Raw genomic sequence first — 6,000 nt, forward strand, 5'->3', positions numbered from 1 at the left:
TAGCTATTCAATCTGGAGGAGCAACGCCCTAGTGTGAAGCATACGTTGCCCGGAACGTAGAAATGACCATTACTTTCACACTGTTTGCAAATATTCATTTTATATGGTGGAAAAGCTGTTGTATTTATATTGTATTTTATGCTTCTGGCGTTGACTTCTTAGGCCCTATCTATTCGACCTGGTGGAGCAATGCCCTAGAGTGAAGCCTAGGTTGCCCGGAACGTAGAAATGACCATTACATTCACACTGTTTGCAAATATTCATTTAAATGGTGGAAAAGCTGTTGTATTTATATTGTATTTCATTCTTCTGGCTTCGACTCCTTAGGCCCTAACTATGCGATCTGGTGGTGCAACGCCCTAGAGTGAAGCCTAGGTTGCCAGGAACGTAGGAATGACCGTTACTTTCACATTGTTTGCAATTATTCATTTTATACGATGGAAAAACTGTTTTAATTATATTGTATTTTATGCTTCTGGAGTTGACTTCTAAGGCCGTATCTATTTGATGTGGTGGAGCAACGCCCTAGAGTGAAGCCTAGGTATCCCGAAGCGTAGAAATGACCATAACTTTCACGCTGGTTGCAATTATTCTTGTTATACGATGGAAGGACTGCTGTATTTTTATTGTATTTTATGCTTCTGGTGTTGAATTCTTAGTCCCTAACAATTCGGTCTGGTGCAGCAACGCCCTAGAGTGAAGCCTAGGTTGCCCGGAACGTAGAAATGACAATGTCTTTCAGACTGGTTGCAATTATTCCTGTTATACGCAAGAAAAACTGTTGTATTTTTATTGTATTTTATGCTTCAGGCGTTGTGTTCTAAGGTCGCAGCTATTCGACGTGGTGGAGCAACGCCCTAGAGTGATGCCTAGGTTGCCCGGTAAGTAGAAATGACCATAAGTTTCATACTGGTTGCAATTATTCGTTTTATACGATGGAAAAACTGTTGTATTTATATTGTATTTTATGCTTCTGGCGTTCACTTCTTAGGCACTAACTATTCGATCTGGTGGTGCAACGCCCTAGGGAGAAGCCTAGGTTGCCCGGAACGTAGAAATGACCACAACTATCACACTGGTTGCAAATTATTCCTGTTAAACGATGGAAAAACTGTTCTATTTATTTTACATTTTATGCTTCGGGCGTTGACTTCTAAGGCCCTAACTACTCGATCTGGTGGAGCAACGCCCTAGTGTGAAGCCAAGGTTGCCCGGTACGTAGAAATGACCATCACTATCAAACTGGTTGCAATTATTTGTTTTATACGATGGAAAATCTGTTGTATTTATATCGTATTTTATGCTTCTGGCGTTGACTTCTTAGGCCCTAACTATTCCATCTGGTGGAACAACGCCCTAGGGTGAAGCCTAGGTTGCCCGGAAAGTAGAAATGACCATAACTTTCAAACTGGTAGCAATTATTCGTTTTATACGATGGAAAAACTGTTGTATTTATTTTGTATTTTATGCATCGGGCGTTGACTTCTAAGGCCCTAACTATTCGATCTGGTAGAGCAATGCCCTAGAGTGAAGCCTAGGTTGCCCGGTACGTAGAAATGACCATAAGTTTCATACTGGTTGCAATTATTCGTTTTATACGATCGAAAAGCAGTTGTATTTATATTATATTTTATGCTTCTGGCGTTCACTACATAGGCTCTAACTATTCGATCTGGTAGTACAACGCCCTAGGGTGTAACTTAGGTTGCCCGGAACGTAGAAATGGCCATAACTTTTACACTGGCAGCAATTATTCGTTTTATACAATGGAAAAACCGTTCTATTTATTTTGTATTTTATGCTTCGGGCGTTGACTTCAAATGCCCTATCTGTTTGATCTGGTGGAGCATCGCCGTAGAGTGAAGCCTAGGTTGCCCGGAACGTAGAAATGACCATAACTTTCACACTGGTTGCAATTGTTTGTTTTATACGATGGAAAAGCTGTTGTATTTATATCGTATTTTATGCTTCTGGCGTTGACTTCTGAGGCCGTTGCTATTCGATGTGGTGGAAGAACGCCATAGAGGGAAGCCTAGGTAGCCCGGATCGTAGAAATGTTCATATCTTTCACACTGGTTGCAATTATTCGTTTTATACGATGGAATAACTGTTTTATTTATTTTGTATTTTATGCTTCGGGCGTTGACTTCTAAGGCCCTAACTATTCGATCTAGTGGAGCAACGCCCTAGAGTGCAGCCTAGGTTGCCCGAAACGCCGAAATGATCATTACTTTCACGCTTGTTGCAATTATTCCTGTTATAGGATGGAAAGAGTGTTGTGTTTTTATTGTATTTTATACTTCAGGCGTTGACTTCTGAGGCCGTAGCTATTCGATGTGGTGGAAGAACGCCATACGGTGAAGCCTACGTTGCCCGGAACGTAGAAATGACCATTACTTTCACACTGTTTGCAATTATTCCTTTTATACGATGGAAAAGCTGTTGTATTTATATCGTATTTTATGCTTCTGGCGTTGACTTCTAAGGACCTAACTGTTTGATCTGGTGGAGCAATGCCCTAGAGTGAAGCCTAGGTTGCGTGGAACGTAGAAATGACCATCCCTTTCACACGGGTTGCAATTATTCCTGTTATAGTATGGAAAGACTGTTGTATTTTTATTGTATTTTATACTTCAGGCGCTGACTTCTGAGGCCGTAGCTATCCGATGTGGTGGAAGAACGCCATACAGTCAAGCCTAGGTTGCCCGGAACGTAGAAATGACCATAACTTTCACACTGGTTGCAATTATTTGTTTTATACGATGGAAAAGCTGTTGTATTTATATCGTATTTTATGCTTCGGGCGTTGACTTCTAAGGCCCTAACTATTCGATCTAGTGGAGCAACGCCCTAGAGTGCAGCCTAGGTTGCCCGGAACGTAGAAATGACCATAACTTTCACACTGGTAGCAATTATTCGTTTTATACGATGGAAAAACTGTTCTATTTATTTTGTATTTTATGCTTCGGGCGTTGACTTCTAAGGCCCTAACTATTCGATCTGGTAGAGCAACGCCCTAGAGTGAAGCCTAGGATGCCCGGTACGTAGAAATGACCATAAGTTTCATACTGGTTGCAATTATTCCTTTTATACGATGGAAAAGCTGTTGTATTTATATCGTGTTTTATGCTTCTGGCGTTGACTTCTAAGGACCTAACCATTCGGTCTGGTGGAGCAACGCCCTAGAGTGAAGCCTAGGTTGCTCGGACTGTAGAAATGACCATAACTTTCACACTGGTTGCAATTATTCGTTTTATACGATGGAAAAACTGTTCTATTTATTTTGTATTTTATGCTTCGGGCGTTGACTTCTAAGGCCCTAACTATACGATCTGGTAGAGCAACGCCCTAGAGTGAAGCCAATGTTGCCCTGAACGTAGAAATGACCATGACATTCACACTGGTTGCAATTATTCCTGTTATACGGTGGAAAAACTGTTGTATTATTATTGTATCTTATGCGTCTGGCGTTGACTTCTAATGCGCTAGCTATTCAATCTGGAGGAGCAACGCCCTAGTGTGAAGCATACGTTGCCCGGAACGTAGAAATGACCATTACTTTCACACTGTTTGCAAATATTCATTTTATATGGTGGAAAAGCTGTTGTATTTATATTGTATTTTATGCTTCTGGCGTTGACTTCTTAGGCCCTATCTATTCGACCTGGTGGAGCAATGCCCTAGAGTGAAGCCTAGGTTGCCCGGAACGTAGAAATGACCATTACATTCACACTGTTTGCAAATATTCATTTAAATGGTGGAAAAGCTGTTGTATTTATATTGTATTTCATTCTTCTGGCTTCGACTCCTTAGGCCCTAACTATGCGATCTGGTGGTGCAACGCCCTAGAGTGAAGCCTAGGTTGCCAGGAACGTAGGAATGACCGTTACTTTCACATTGTTTGCAATTATTCATTTTATACGATGGAAAAACTGTTTTAATTATATTGTATTTTATGCTTCTGGAGTTGACTTCTAAGGCCGTATCTATTTGATGTGGTGGAGCAACGCCCTAGAGTGAAGCCTAGGTAGCCCGAAGCGTAGAAATGACCATAACTTTCACGCTGGTTGCAATTATTCTTGTTATACGATGGAAGGACTGCTGTATTTTTATTGTATTTTATGCTTCTGGTGTTGAATTCTTAGTCCCTAACAATTCGGTCTGGTGCAGCAACGCCCTAGAGTGAAGCCTAGGTTGCCCGGAACGTAGAAATGACAATGTCTTTCAGACTGGTTGCAATTATTCCTGTTATACGCAAGAAAAACTGTTGTATTTTTATTGTATTTTATGCTTCAGGCGTTGTGTTCTTAGGTCGCAGCTATTCGACGTGGTGGAGCAACGCCCTAGAGTGATGCCTAGGTTGCGCGGAACGTAGAAATGACCATATCTTTCACACTGGTTGCAATTATTCCTGTTATACGATGGAAAAACTGTTGTATTTTTATTGTATTTTATGCTTCAGGCGTTGTCTTCTAAGGTCGTAGCTATTCGACGGGGTGGTGCAACGCCCCAGAGTAAAGCCTAGGTTGCCCGGAATGTAAAAATGACCATTACTTTCACACTGTTTGCAAATATTCATTTTATACAGTGGAAAAGCTGTTGTATTTATATTGTATTTTATGACTTTGGCGTTGACTTCTATGGCCATATCTATTCGATGTGGTGGAGTAACGCCCTAGAGTGAAGCCTAGGTTGCCCGGTACGTTGAAATGACAATTACTTTCACATTGGTTGCAGTTATCCCTGTTACACGATTGAAACATTGAGTATTTTTATTTTATTTTAGGCTTCGGGCGTTGATTTCCAAGGCCCTAACTATTCGATCTGGTGGAGCAGCGCCCTAGAGTGAAGCCAAGGTTGCCCTGAACGTAGAAATGACCATCACATTCGCACTGGTTGCAATTATTCCTGTTATACGGTGGAAAAACAGTTGTTTTTTTATTGTACCTTATGCGTCTGGCGTTGACTTCTAATGCGCTAGCTATTCGATCTGGAGGAGCGACGCCCTAGTGTGATGCATAGGTTGCCCGGAACGTAGAAATGACCATTACTATCACACTATTCGCAAATATACATTATATACGATGGAAAAGCTGTTGTATTTATATCGTATTTTATGCTTCTGGCGTTGACCTCTTAGGCCCTAACTATTTTATCTTGTGGAGCAACACCCTAGAGTGAAGCCTAGGTTGCCCGGAACGTAGAAATAACCATTACCTTCACAGTTGATGCAATTATTCCTGTTATACGATGGAAAAACTGTGATACTTTTATTGTATTTTATGGTTCAGGCGTTGACTCCTAAGGCCGTAGCTATTCGATGTGGTGGAGCTACGCCCTAGAGTGAAGCCTAGGATGCCCGGAACGTGGAGTTGGCCATTACTTTCACACTGTTTGCAATTATTCATTTTATACGCTGGAAAAACTCTTCTATTTATATTGTATTTTATTCTTCTGGAGTTGACTTCTAAGGCCCTAACTATTCGATCTGGTGGGGCAACGCCCTAGAGTGAAGCCTAGGATGCACGGAACGTAGAAATGGCCATCACTATCACGCGTGTTGCAATTATTCCTGTTATAGGATGAAAAAACTGTTGTATTTTTATTGCATTTCAATGTTCAGGCGTTGACTTCTAAGGCCGGAGCTATTCCATGTGGTGGAGCTACGCCCTAGAGTGAAGCCTACGTTGCCCGGAACGTGGAAATGACCATTGCTTTCACACTGTTTGCAAATACACATTATATACGAGGTAAAAGCTGTTGTATTTATATTGTATTTTATGCTTCTGGCGTTTACTCCTAAGGCCCTAACTATTCGATCTGGTGGAACAACGCCGTTGTGTCAAGCATAGGTTGCCTGGAACGTAGAACACACCATTACCTTTACACTGTTTGCAATTATTCCTGTTATACGATGGAAAAACTGTTGCATCTTTATTGTATTTTATGCTTCTGGCGTTAACTTCTAAGGACCTAACTATTCGATCTGGTGGAGCAACG

Source organism: Calliopsis andreniformis, unplaced genomic scaffold (assembly GCF_051401765.1).
Source record: "Calliopsis andreniformis isolate RMS-2024a unplaced genomic scaffold, iyCalAndr_principal scaffold0017, whole genome shotgun sequence".
Classification (NCBI taxonomy): Eukaryota; Metazoa; Arthropoda; class Insecta; order Hymenoptera; family Andrenidae; genus Calliopsis; species Calliopsis andreniformis.